The sequence below is a fragment of the Rhinatrema bivittatum genome, chromosome 6 (assembly GCF_901001135.1).
Source record: "Rhinatrema bivittatum chromosome 6, aRhiBiv1.1, whole genome shotgun sequence".
Classification (NCBI taxonomy): domain Eukaryota; kingdom Metazoa; phylum Chordata; class Amphibia; order Gymnophiona; family Rhinatrematidae; genus Rhinatrema; species Rhinatrema bivittatum.
The window spans coordinates 205,162,111-205,176,816 of record NC_042620.1 but is presented as its reverse complement, the minus strand read 5'-3'; the positions used below and the strand labels follow the sequence as shown (position 1 = coordinate 205,176,816).

General features: G+C 41.2%; 1 protein-coding gene across 9 annotated transcripts in view; it reads left to right on the top strand.

Annotated features, from left to right (window-relative positions):
* TBCCD1 (TBCC domain containing 1) overlaps positions 1–14,706 on the top strand; it is a 124,833-nt gene that overhangs the window by 17,375 nt on the left and 92,752 nt on the right. For all 9 annotated transcript variants that reach the window (XM_029606466.1, XM_029606462.1, XM_029606460.1 and 6 more), the window contains one exon: positions 13,307–13,401. The gene's annotated coding sequence lies outside the window, so the exon portion shown is untranslated. The remainder of the gene's footprint in view (positions 1–13,306; positions 13,402–14,706) is intronic.

The window sequence follows — 14,706 nt, the reverse complement described above, 5'->3', positions numbered from 1 at the left end:
GGTCCTCGAGGAGAGAGTACCTGGTTCCAGGGAAAGCTCTGAGAGAGGGATGGTAACTCACAAATATCTGTATCTGCGATAGCTTCCAAGCAGTAGAGAATCTTCAGAGTGTTCAGGAACATGGGCCCTCGAGGAGCGAGTACCGGTTCCTATCTGAAATAAAGAAAAGAGAGCGAGGCCCCCGAGGAGTGGGTACCCCTAGTAAGTCCGAGGAGGCAGAGTAGCTTGGGAGAAAAGCTGAAGCAATCCCCTTGCTAACTCAATTCGTTAGCGAATACTGAGACCTTTTATATTGGAAGCCCCTGAGGTTTGCGCCCTTGCTGGTACATCAATCGGAGCGCGCGCCCTACGTCATCAGGCAACATGGCGGATCCGCAGTGTCGTGCTGGTCCGGGGACGCCGGAGGGAGACGGCAAGAAGACCCCGTAGCAGCTCACCGTCCATCACTCCCGGAGGGAGTCGCCACAGAGGTAAAGAGGGCAGAGTGAGGGCGTCGAGCAGCGATGGATGCAATAGATGTCAGCTTTGCTCCATATCCATCTGCTGGTAGAGGTGCATAACCCACTGGTGTGGATTAACCTGTCTTCATTAAAGAAAAGGAAATTATCAGGTAAGTAGTGTTCAACTGGGGACCTTAACTCTCAGGTATACATTCATCCAGGGATCTTATCTCCTGTGTTTACATCCCGAGGACCATACCTCTCAGGTTATATAGCCGGTAACCAAAGAAATATCTCAACTGACAAGAAGACGCCGCGGCAGATAAGAATGCAAGAAAATACAGTCAGTTTCTTGGGAGCAGTTGAAACAGTCTAATTATAACGTGCTTCAGAGTCTGCTCAGTTTCTACATGGTATATTGCTTTGTTATATACAGGCATTGCTGGCAAAGTTTTATTAATTTTTTCTCTTTTCCGGGACTTTCCTTATTTGGAATGGAAAGCTACTGAAGCTTTCTAAAGCTAGGGCTGAAGTTTGCCAGGTGCCTTATCTGGTACACTCTCTTCTCCTCTGTTCAGTGGTTCAGGCCTTGAGATGTGGGCAACTTTTCTGTACCAACTGTTTCAGTTTCCTGCTTAAGGTTATTACTCACTTTAACAGAAATGCTTTTTTTCACTTGTGCTGAGTTGTTCTTTTATTTAATTATGTAATCCAAGCTATTCCCCGTATCTGGCTGTCTTAGGTCGTCCAGTATAACCCATCCTAGTGATAGGGTATCCAAATCTTACCCGTCATTGCCAAGCATACTGTTTCTACCATCGTTTTACATAAGGGATTCTGTTTCAGGAGCACGTGGCTCAGCATATAGAATAGACACAATGTTGTTGTTCTGAGAAACCATAATCTTAGGAGTGGAAGGCATCTTTGGTCGAAGTTGTTGCAGGCATGAGCAAATGCATGGGAGACAGAAACATAACAGTAGGCATAGGGCAAGGAATCCAATGGCAAAGCCTACCAGGCCTCGCAGGTGACTGCCCAAACTAGAGAACCAGGAAGAGAAAGTGATCCACCAAGGCACTGACAACCCTCCTTCAAAATTACTAACTTGAAGTCTGGCTAAATCTTGTATCTTTTGCATAGGATTGTGTACAATATCAAAATGATTTACCTGTGCCCCGCATGCACAGTACACAATTCCAACTGTAGACTTAAAAAAAGTAGCCAACATAGTCTCTCCTATTCTAACAAAGATTATTAACTTATCACTAAAAGAAGGAAACATGCCAGACTCACTAAAAGGAGCAATAATAAAACCAATTCTAAAGAAAAAAAACAGTGACCACCTAATCCTGAGCAATTATAGACCAGTATCAAACCTGCCCCTAATTGCAAAATTAATAGAAAAAACCATACAAAAACAACTAGCAGAACACTTAGAGAACAATAACATATTGTACCCCTCACAACATGGCTTCCGCAAAAATTTCAGCACGGAAACACTACTACTTGCACTAACCGACAACATCATGAGAGGATTTGACAATGGTAAACAATACATCTTAGTAATGCTTGACCTTTCAGCAGCATTCGACACAGTAAACCATAATATATTGATAAATAGATTAGAAGAAATAGGACTAAGAAAAATAACAATCAAGTGGTTCAAATCTTACCTAAATAAAAGATACTTCCAAGTACATGTCAGAGAAAATAAACCTTCTAAAAGTAGTTCCACAGGGATCTGCCCTATCTGCCACACTGTTCAACATATATGCTGCCTTTGTCACCTACTGGCAGGCCTCGGAATCTCACACTATATCTACGCAGAGGACATTCAGTTAATACTCCCAATCGACGACACAATTGAAAAAACATTAAACTTAGCCAACATGTACCTAGATATAATAAAACAACTTCTAAACCAAATGGAACTAGTGATCAACATAGAGAAAACCGAATTCTTACATCTAGAACGAAAAAACATAACAATTCAGGACCCAATTACACTAAAATACAACTAGCAGAGAAAGTACGAAACCTGGGAGTGATAATCGATTCAGAATTAAGTATGAAACAACATGTATCTCTGAAAGTAAGAGAAGGATATGCCAAACTTATGATTCTGAGAAGACTAAAACCACTACTGACACCCACCAACTTCCGCTCAGTATTACAAGCCTTAATCTTTGCCAGTACCTGACTACTGTAACGTCCTACTACTGGGCCTACCATACACCACAATAAGACCACTACAGATACTTTAAAACACAGTGGCAAGAATTTTAACTGGAAAAAGCAAAAGAGACCATGTCACCGAAACCTTAATAGAACTACACTGGTTACCCATTGAACAAAGAATACAATTCAAGACTTTATGCACCATACATAAATTAATACACAACGAAAAAGCGAAGTGGCTGAACACAGCCCTACGTGTACATACCCCCCACAGAAATCTGAGATCAGCAAACAAAGCACTGCTAACTATTCCCTCAGTAAAGATGGCCAGACTAACCCAGGTAAGGGATAGGGCCCTATCTCTAGCAGGACCCACAATAGGGAACAATATGCCATTAGAAATCAGACTACAAAGTAACATCAAAACCTTCAAAAAAAAGTTTAAAAACATGGCTATTTAAGCAAGCATATCACAAAGAGAACTAAGAGCAGAAAACAGGGAAATTTTGGTTGCAGTCAGCCTAGCTCACACTCGCACACCTTGTTTCTTTAAGTGTGTGCCTCTCATTACTTTATCCTAAACTATTCTTTCTTTTTAAACAACAAAGAACCAAAATAAAGTAGTGCGATATCTCATAACCGAGTAAGAGGAAACTGGACATGACTTATAACACTCACCAAATTATATTTTTTATGAAACTATGTTACAGTAAATTAATGGCACCTGTTTAAGAGTTTAGAATTCCAGATACTGGATTTAACACACAGTTTTTGTGCCCTATTGTGAACCGTTGCGATGGCATCCGCTTAACGACGGTATAGAAAATACTTCAAATAAACAAATAAATAAAACGGTGCATAAGCCACCTTGTGCTGCGATTTTATATAATCTAAACCATGTTGATTATACGTAGAAACAATGGTAAGTTCATCAACAGTTTGCTGCAAAGCTCTTAATGCAATTCCTAGCTCGTGTGTCACTACATGTAATATTGATTGCAATCGCCTAATAGCCATTCCTCATTCAGCGGGTTGAGCGAAGGGTAACCATGAAGTGTAACTAAGTGCATCTAATCTAGTTTTGGTTAAGAGATAAGTAGAGTTAATATAATCCAACGAAAGTTGAATTGCTTGTTCTTCAGGTACAGCTGAGGGAACACTCCTACGGGAGCGGTTATGAGTAGGTTTCAATAGTGGAATAACTCTGGTAAAGTAATTAAACGCAACCAATACACAAAAATCATATGATATGGGGAGTTTGAGGAAAAAGGGGGGATATGATAGAGGTGTTTAAAATCATGAACAGCTCCCCCTATGAGGAAAGACTAAAGAGGTTAGGACTTTTCAGCTTGGAGAAGAGACGGCTGAGGGGGGATATGATAGAGATGTTTAAAATCATGAGAGGTCTAGAACGGGTAGATGTGAATCGTTTTTTACTCTTTCGGATAATAGAAAGACTAGGGGGCACTCCATGAAGTTAGCATGTGGCACATTTAAAACTAATCTGAGAGTTTTTTCACTCAACGCACAATTCTCTGGAATTTGTTGCCAGAGGATGTGGTTAGTGCAGTTAGTATAGCTGTGTTTAAAAAAGGATTGGATAAGTTCTTGAAGGAGAAGTCCATTACCTGCTATTAATTAAGTTGACTTAGATAATAACCACCACTATTACTAGCAACGGTAACATGGAATAGACTTAGTTTTTGGGTACTTGCCAGGTTCTTATGGCCTGGATTGGCCACTGTTGGTAACAGGATGCTGGGCTTGATGGACCCTTGGTCTGACCCAGTATGGCATGTTCTTATGTTCTTAACTATTCCATCACATAACCAATAGTGTCCAACATAAAGGACCATAAACAAAAGGAGAATTAAATCGTCCTAGTAGAATGCAAGGAATAAAGGGAGAGTGAGCTCAGGTGTGCAAGCAATGTATGTGGAATTGAAAGTATGGTTATACTGAGTTTTTCTGTAGCCAGGTTTACAGTTTCTGATAAAGTCAATAAACATGTTATACAGAGTGGACCAACAGGCATGGAAAGGGAAGTGATCGTGCAATTACATTGCAGTAGGAGGTCAGTGAGGGGGGATGTTGGATAAAATGGTTCCTTTATGAATAATCCATGTTTTATTGTATGTGTAATAGGTGTAGTTGCAAGAAATTGGGTTTTGGGAAGTGACATACTATGTCCTTCACTGTCATTAAATCCTAGTATGTGGTGTAGCGGTACTAGTAAAGTGATAGTGGGGATATGGGAAATAGCTTAGGATGAGGGATGCAAATAATACATTCAGAAATGTGGGACGGTAGAGTCTTAACCAATTCATGAATACCTCGAACCCATAAATTAGTCTGTCCTTGGAAGGGAGCTCGTTCAATGGGAAACTCAATTGTTAGGGGGCACATGCACATCAGAATACATACAACTGGTATCAAGGACAACATTATGTCTCTTGACTAATGCCTAATGTCTAATGTCCTTTACATGTGTCCAAACAGTGTCTCCTTCCAGGCAAACAGCGGTAAGAGTGGCAACAACTTTGTAGGGTCCTAAGTATACTGGATTTTGCCAAGTCTTGAGTGAAGTGCTGTCAGTAGACCAAGTCTCCAATGGCAATAGGAAGTTCAGGAGGACCCTTCTTGGGGTCTTTATCTGAAAAAGAACAAGAAATTACTTGTAAAGTGTGTTGAAGACTGGCCCAGTATTTGGGGAAATCATCCAGCTGTACCATTTCAGTTAGAGATTTCCATGGCATGGGGCGTCCTGTACAGATCTGAAAAGGGGACAAATTATGCTTTGAAGTAGGGGCCTGTCGCAGGTATAACAAAGCCCATGGCAGGCAAGTGATCCAATCACTTTTCAATTCTATGCTGAGAGTTCGAAGTCGGGTCTTCAAGAGTCCGTTGCACCGTTCTACCAGGCCATTGCTGTTCAGTCGATATACAGAAACTCATCTGTGATGACACTTCAAAGTTGAAACAAGGGTATTAAGCAAATGATTATGAAAATGAGATCCATTGTCAGTAAATATCACATTTGGAAAACCAAACCGAGGGATAGTATGCACACAGAGGGCTTTTGCCATTTCATATTCAGTTTCTTTCCTACAGGAGAATGCCTCTATCCATTGGGAGTAGGCATCGACACAGACTAAAAGATAATGATATGGTCCCACACGGGTAGTCATATCAGTATAGTCACAATGCCATTCCAGGCCTGGGCCTGATGGTTTGGGAATGTGACCTGGCTCTACACGTGGACCTCGTCTGGGGATAGCAGTTTGACATATCACACAATGCGAAACAGTCATGACACATTTGAGTAAGTCCTGGTGTCCACCAAAGCTCATGAAGATAACTGGCGAACTGTGTGACAAGTACATGAGCAGGGAGATGCAAGTAAGGCAATAATTTTCTAAGGCCTAGGGCAGGGAGACACAATTTTCTTGAAGGATGTATGTAAAATACTCTATCATATTCTTCTAAAGTGTGTATACTAGCTCCTGCTGCAATCCATGAATGCAATTCCTGTTGGGTGTGAAGTTGTTGTAATGCAAAAGCTTGTGTAAGAGAGTATTCATCATGAAATGCAGGTTCCTTATCTGAGTCATCGTCATCTGAAAGCTGTGGGTATTGTATTTTGTCCAAGTCATAAACAGGACTGGGCTCTGGGTTTTCTATGTTAGAGGTCTCGCTCCGAGCTTGTGGTCACATAGGCACACTTTGGGAGGGCGGCAGTAGCCGCTTGGTCAGCTAAGTTGTTTCCATGTGCTTCCCAGGAGAGTAAAGGGTCCTGGTGTGCCTTGACCCATACTATGGCTATTCTGTGTCCCTTATCAGAAAGTGTGTGTAGGGTGGTGAACAGCTTGTCCCATAAAGGTAAAGAAGCCAGATTGACGCCTAAACTAGAAATCATCCCTCTTCTCTGCCACTTTAGACGGTATGTATGTAAAGATGCATATATGTAATGTGAGTCAGTGTAAATTGTAACCTGTAGGTCAGGATTTTTCGTAGCTTGTTGTTCCAAGTACTTTGTACATGCCCAAGTAACAGCACATAATTCTGCTTCCTGTGCTGACAGATGGGGCGGCAATGTAAAGGCATGTGAATGTGCTGGGGTCTTTCTCTGGTAAGGTAATTCTATTACTGCAAAATTTGTACCTCCTCCCTTTCCACCTCCTCTATCAGTAAAGTAATGAATGCCTTGTGATAGGGGCTCTATCTGTAATCGCAAAGAGTCAGGGTGTTCTCCTTTCAATGCATTGCATGTATTCACACACAAGCCTATGGATGTTGTGTGGTAGAATTACACACATTTTAAACATGCACATATTATAAAATACTAGAGCAAATATTTAAGCAGCCACATACATGGTATATGTCATCATGCACAGTTGTTTGAGAGTTATCCTTATACTTTCAATGTAAAGACTGAGCCATGAAAAGGAGAGAAGAAACTTGACCTAAATTGTATAATTTGGTTTTAAGTGTTTGATTTTATATAAATAAGCTCAGTAATAAAATTAATTATTCATTTTATTTAGGTTTTATTTGTTAAGATTTTATTTTTAATATTGGTCTTAAGGTTACATGATCATTCTTTACTTTTTTCTAGTCTTGTATTTTTTGTTTTAATTAATATTTATTATTTTTCATTTCAGTTAACTATTACTTTTCACTTCCAAAGATAATATATTTTGTAAAACATTTATCTCTTGTGGTCTACTTTGGTCCTTTGTTTCTTTTTTCTGTGCTTCCTATTCACCATATCTACAGTTTTTTGTTTTACTTTTTTAATAAAATGGTGGCTCTGTTTATGCCGCCTAAATTCCTTCTGCTTTCCACGTCAACCATTCTATCGTGGTATCTACTTTTTTCCCCAAGACCACATGCACATAAAAGAAAAAGGTATCGTGACTCTTTTGGATTGCAAGAGAGCCCTGACGCATTATCTAAAGGGGATTTATCCTCTCCATCAAGCTTTTCATCTGTTTGTGTCCTTAGAGCTCAATAGTTTGGGAAAAGCAATTGCCAAACAAATTCTGTTTAATTGGCTATAGGATTGTATCACACAGTGTAATGCACTGGTTGGATTTCAAATAACACTCCTCCAAGACTTATCAAACGAGAGCTATGAGGCCTTGAGTTGCTCATCTGAGTGCCACTTCCATTGAAGATGTATGCAAAGCAGCTACTAAGTTTCCACAACTTTACGCCGCATGACTATCTAAATGACATTTCTCGAAGAGATAGTAACTTTGGATAAGTAGTTCTTTGTAGCCTGTTCACCTCGTAGTCTACTTTCTTCTAGTGTGGTTTGAGTTGTCTTTCAGAAGTTGCTTTGCAATGCAACCTTCAGCTTAAGACACTCTATGCACTATAGCTGATCCATGCCTGCTTGCCAATGAAGAAAGTACCGTATTTTTCACTCCATAAGACGCACCTAGGATTCAGAGCAGGAAAATTAAAAAAAAAAAATGGTGTGCTATACCGGCTCTGTTGTCGGGCATCTGTGCGTCTTATGGAGCAAATTAGGGGAGAAACCAAAAAAGCAGGAGGGTAGGCTATCTAAAAAAGCCGTGGGGGCAAATATGAAGATTAGACGCCAATAAAATGTCCAAGTACGACTTTATTAAAAGGTGGAGACCATTAGTTTTTGTATGTGCCCATACATACAAAAACTAATGGTCTCCATCTTTTAATAAAGTCGTACTTGGACATTTTATTGGCAAATTAGGGGAGGGTATAAAATGTGTGGTGTGTTTTTTTTTTTTTGTCCCCATTCCCCCCCCCCCCAGACTTGCCAAAAGTCCCTGGTGGTCCAGCTGGGGTCCGGGGAGCGATCTCCTGCACTCGGGCCGTCGGCTGCCAGTATTCAAAATGGCGCCGATAGCCTTTGCCCTTACTGTGTCACAGGGGCTACCGGTGCCATTGGTTGGCCCCTGTCACATGGTAGGAGCAATGTAAGGAGAAAGGCTATCGGCGCCATTTTGGATACCGGCAGCCGACAGCCCGAGTGCAGGGGATCGCTCCTGGACCACCAGGGACTTTTGGCAAATCTTGGGGGGGGGGGGGGGGGGTTTGTAGTTTTGTGTGTTTTTTTTTAAATATTTGCTCCATAAGAAGCACAGATATCCCCCCCCCCTTTTGGGGGGGGGGAAGTGCGTCTTATGGAGCAAAAAATACGGTAAGTTTGGTTACCTTTAAACAAAGTTCTCCATGAAAGCAGGATGAATCAGCCATACTTTAATTTATTTATTGTAATGGTTATACTGCTTGCTATAAGAAAGATCACAGTGGTTTACAATAAAAACATTCATAAAAAAACATATACTACTTGTCCAATAACTAACATAAAATAAGAACCGAAGTCAGACCGAAGTATCCAGTTTCCAACAGTGGCCAATCCAACTCACGAGTACCTGGCAAGATCCCAAACAGCAAATAGATTCCATGCTGCTATCGTGCAGTGATGAATATTTGCTATTTCTTAAGTCTACTTGATCTCCAGGAATTTGTCCAAACGTTTTTTAAACCCAGCTACGTTAACGGTCTTATCCACATCCTCCAGTAATGAATTCCAGAGCTTAATTATAAGTTGAGTGAGAGAATTTTCTCCAATTTTTGTTTTGAATGTTTTACTTCATGGAGTGCCCCCTAATCTTTGTATTTTTTTGAAATAGTCAATAATTAATTTACGTTTACCCATTGAATTCCACTCATGATTTTATAGACCTCTATCATATTCCCATCGGACATCTCTTAGCTAAGCTGAACAGACCCCACCTTTTCTCATAAGGGAAGCTGTTCCATCCCCTTTATCATTTTGATCCCTTCTCTGTATCTTTTTCCAATGCAACTATGTCCTTCTTGAGATGTGCGACCAGAACTGCTCACAGCATTCTAGGCGCGGCCTCACTGTGGAGCGATACAGGCACATTATGACATTCACCGTTTTATTCTCCATTCCTTTCCTAATTTAAAATATATTTTTCCTGCCTATCAACCATTGTAGGTGGGTTCAAAATATATAAAATTCACATGTAAAACACACAGGCAAAAGGCCAAACAACTGCCTAGGAGTCTAAAGTGGCCTATCAATTGGATCACAGAGGAAACTGCTACATCTGTCTGTCAGATCAGAGGATCCAACATAGAAATGACGGCAGAAAACGACCAAGTGATCCACCTAGTCTGCCCAGCAAGCTTATGCCAGTATCTGCTGCACAATGCAGGTTACCCTCATGCTTACCAGTTTCCCAGACCATAAAGTCAGGGCCCTCTGGTGCTGTTCGAGTCCAGTTTTCCCTAACCCCTGCCGTGGAAGCAGAGAGCACTGATGAAGTCACATCAAAAGTATCAGGCTTAATGATTAAGGGTAGTAAAAGCCGCCTCAGCAAGTTACCCCCATGTTTATTTGTTCCCCAAACCGTAAAAGTTGTGGGCCTCATTGGTTGCTTTCTGAATCCAATTCCCCTTTTCCCACTGCCGTTGAAGCAGAGAGCAATGATGGAGTTGCATTAAGCCTTGATACCGTTGTTTAAGGGTAGCAACTTCCACACCAGCAAGTTACCCCCAGTTATCCCATGCACTCTTTTCTTTAATTCCATCCTCTAGCCTTTAGGGATCCACAGTGTTTATCCCGTGCCCCTTTGAATTCCTTCACTGTTTTCAGCTTCACTACCTCCTCTGGAAGGGCATTCCATGCATTTACCACCCTCTCCGTGAAGAAATATTTCCTGACATTGGTTCGGAGTTGTCTTCCCTGGAGTTTCGTTTCATGACCTCTTAGTTCTATTGATTTCTTTCCAATGGAAAAGGTTTGACGATTGCATCATTAAAACCTTTCAGGTATCTGAAGGTCTGTATCATATCTCCCCTGCACTTCCTCTCTTCTATTGTATACGTATTCATATCCAGCCTTTCAGTCTTCCAATGCTGACCCCTCGCCAATTTGGATGCTCTTCTTTGCACCGCCTCTATCCTGTCTTTATCCTTTTTGAGATGCAGGCACCCAGTACTGGACACAGGTGAGGCCTCACCAAGGACCTGTAAAAGGGCATTATCACCTCTCTTTTCTTACTGGTTATTCCTCTCTCTCTGCAGTCCTGTATAGCCTTTGGCTGTTCACCCACAACTGCACATCCCAGCTAATTCCTAACATCCTGTTTGCTTTTTGACCGCTGCCACACACGGAACTGAGGATTTCATTGTCCATTATGATGCCCAAGGCCTTTTCCTGGATGGTAATTCCTAATATGGAACCTTTCAACATGTAATTACACGGTGGGTTACTCTTCCCCATGTGCATCACTTTGTACTTGTTCATATTAAATTTCATCTAGCATTTAAATGCTCAGTCTTGCACGATCCTCCTGCAATTTTTCACAATCTGCTTGTGATTTAACAACTCTGAATATTTTTGTATTGTCTACCTCCTATCCCTTGACTTTTTAATTTTCTCAGGAGTCTCTAATGGAGTACTTTGTCAATGTCTTCTGAAAATCCAAATACACTACATCCTCTGGCTCACCATTATCCACACTTCATTAACTCCTTCAAAAAAATGTAGCAGACTTGTGGCAAGATTTCCCTTCTGTAAATCCATGCTGACTGAGTCCCATTAAACCATGTCTTTCTATATGTTCTATGATTTTGTTCTTTAGAATAGTTTCCACGATTTTTCCCAGCACTGAAGTCTCTCACCTGTCAGTAATTTCCCGGCTCACACATGGATACATTTTTAAAGATTGGGGTTACATTGGCACCCTCCAGTCTTCAGACACAATGGATGATCCCAAGGATAGGTTACAAATTACCAATAACAGATCTGCAATTTAATTTTTAAGTTGTTTCAGAACTTTGGGGTATATACCATCTGGTCCAGGTGATTTTGCCACTCTTTAATTTGTCAATCTGCCTTATTACATTTTCCAAATTCACAGTGGTTTATTCAATTCCTCTGAATCAGCCACATTTAAAAATAGTTTCCGGTACAGGTAGCTCCCCAACATCTTCTTCAGTAAACACCGAAGCAAAGAATTCATGCAGTCTATCCGCAATAGCCTTATCTTCCCTAAGTGCCTCTTTAAACCCTTGATCATCTAATAGTGCAACTGATTCACTCACAGATTTTCTGCTTCACATATATTTTAAAAAGTTTTTATTATGAGATTTTGCCTCTAAGGCCAGCTCTTTTAGCCTGTCTTATCAATGTAGCTTCTTTTACCTTCTAATCATGCCTGCAGTTGTTTGGCCTTCAACAGTTTTTAATGCATGGAATACATCTGGACTGGGCTTCTAAGATAGTAAATAATGACCATGCCTGATTTAAACTCTTACATTTGGAACTGCACCCTTCAGTTTTTTCCTAGTTTCCTCATTTTATCAAAGTTTCCCTTTTGAAAGTTTAATGCTAGAGTTGTAGATTTATTTAGTGTTTTCTCAGTCATTAAGTCAAATTTGATTGCACTATGATCGCTGTTGCTGGGTAGCCCCACTACCGTGACGTCTTGCACCAAATCCTGCATTTCACTCAGAATTAGGTCTAAAATGGATCGCCCTCTTGTCAGTTCCCAAACTAACTTTTCAGCTTGGAGAAGAGACGGCTGAGGGGAGATATGATAGAGGTGTTTAAAATCATGAGAGGTCTAGAACGGGTAGATGTGAATCGGTTTTTTACTCTTTCGGATAATAGAAAGACTAGGGGGCACTCCATGAAGTTAGCATGTGGCACATTTAAAACTAATCTGAGAGAGTTCTTTTTCACTCAACGCACAATTAAACTCTGGAATTTGTTGCCAGAGGATGTGGTTAGTGCAGTTAGTATAGCTGTGTTTAAAAAAGGATTGGATAAGTTCTTGGACGAGAAGTCCATTACCTGCTATTAATTAAGTTGACATATAATAACCACCACTATTATTAGCAACAGTAACATGGAATAGACTTAGTTTTTGGGTACTTGCCAGGTTCTTATGGCCTGGATTGGCCACTGTTGGAAACAGGGTGCTGGGCTTGACGGACCCTTGGTCTGACCCAGTATGGCATATTCTTATGTTCTTAACTGCTCCATGAAGCTGTCATTTATTTCATCTAGAAACGTTTTCCTTCCTAGCATATCCTGATGTTATGTTTATCCAGTCAATATTGGAGTAATTGAAATCTCCTATTATTACTGTGCTGCCAAATTCATTAGCTTCCCTAATCTCTGTTAGCATTTTGATGTCCATCTGTTCGTTTTGGCCCACTGGTAAACTCTTTCCCCATCACACATGGAATTTCCACCCATAAGGACTCCACTGTGCATTTAGTCTCTTGCAGGATCTTTTTCCTGTTATACTGAGGTGCTATTGACACACATATGGGAATTCCCATGCATGCTCAATAAGACTTTTTTTTTTTACTGACCTCTGAATACTGGTTCCATGTTATTGCAATTGGATGATGTCACCAATGCATTATGGCTGATTCATCCTGCTGTCTATGGAAGATGGTGTTTACATGTTAAAAAAAACAAACAAAAAACAACTTGCTTTCCGGATGATCCTGAGTTTATTGTTCTACAACTTTCTTTCGATTGTAAATAGTTTGCTGCTTGTGTATTATCTTTTGTGGTATTTAAATGTCTGTCATTTTCCCTCCCTCCCTTCCCCCCCCCCCCTCCCCTCCCCATCTCTCCTCCCTTCTAGTGTGTATACACAGGGCTTTTGGTGAAGACCTTGTGTCATTTTGATTGCTTCTCTATGGACCACCTCTAAGATACAGCCTCCAAAACTGAACACAGGTAAGGTCTCGCCAATGACCCGTAAAAAGGCATTATCGGCGCCGTTTTTGTTTTTTTTTTTTTCCCCCTACTTTTCTGTCAGTATTACCGTAATTTTTCTTAAACATGATTTTTTAGTCTAAAGAGAAATGTTTTTCCATCATGTTCATTCCCATGTAAACTAGACTCATTCAGTACTGATTTTTGCCTTCTTGCATTCTAAATTTGTAGTTCTAATTTTTCCATTTATTTGTGTAAGAAAATCAGAACTACAAATCAAGGCATGCAATGGGGGAAGAAGCAATACTGCATCAACCTGTTCAGCTGTTCTGGGGTGGGGTAGATACAGTCTTCCTTTCCTTTTGTCCAATAAGCATCTACAAATCTAAAAATATCTGGTTTATTCTTGTAACTTCTTCAGGTTTGAGTCTTCTGTCCATCAGGGCTCAGGTATGTTACAGAGTTTATGCAGTCAAGCAGTGGAAGGGTGCAAAGGTAGCTGTCAGAACAATAGCATTGAGGAGTTTGGGCTTACAAAGGATATCTCCCTATAACTGTTGCTCAATGGAGGAACTTCTGGCAGCCATGTTGGGAAGGGGCTGTAAAGTAGGAGAGAACTGTTATCAGAGTGAGTTTAATTTTAGTGTTGAAACAGTATTATAACTGTATGGCTGTAATCTGTTTTTCCTGTTGATAGCAGGGCTGAATCTCAGGGGTCTGTCAGGCCCGGTGAGGCGGAGCTTTCCAAAGCTGTTACACAGAGTTCAACTCTGTGCGGCTGCGCGTGAGTTCCCGCGCAGGAAAAGCAGATCTCCTCAGTCTGTTTTTTCCGCGCACAGGAGCACACGCGGAGCTGTCATCTCCTCAGACAAAATTTTTGTACGATGGAAACCACAAAAAACAGAGCGGATTCTCAAGGCAGAAAGGAAGGTAGAGTGCTCAGGCCATTGGGGTTCAAACCCTGTGCCTGTGGGAAAATCATGTCGTTGACGGATGGCCACGCTGCCTGCTACGTGTGTCTGGGCTCACAGACCATGATCAGGCTCTCTGCAAACACTGTGGGAAGATGTCGCCCAAGGCGAGATGCCAACGGGTGGAAAAGATTGAAAATCTAAAATGGGCTAAAAGGTCGAAAGCCCCCCTCTCAGAATCCCACTATTCTCCTGGACCGGAGAAACAAGTGAGGCCGATTCAGAAGAGGGGCAGCCTCTAGGCCCTTCCGACTCGGGTGAGGGAGTCAAACACCGAGAAAAGATACAAACAGGCCTTTCGGCACATGGGGTATCCAACCCGCGATCGACACAACTGTCGAGAGCGTCGCACGAT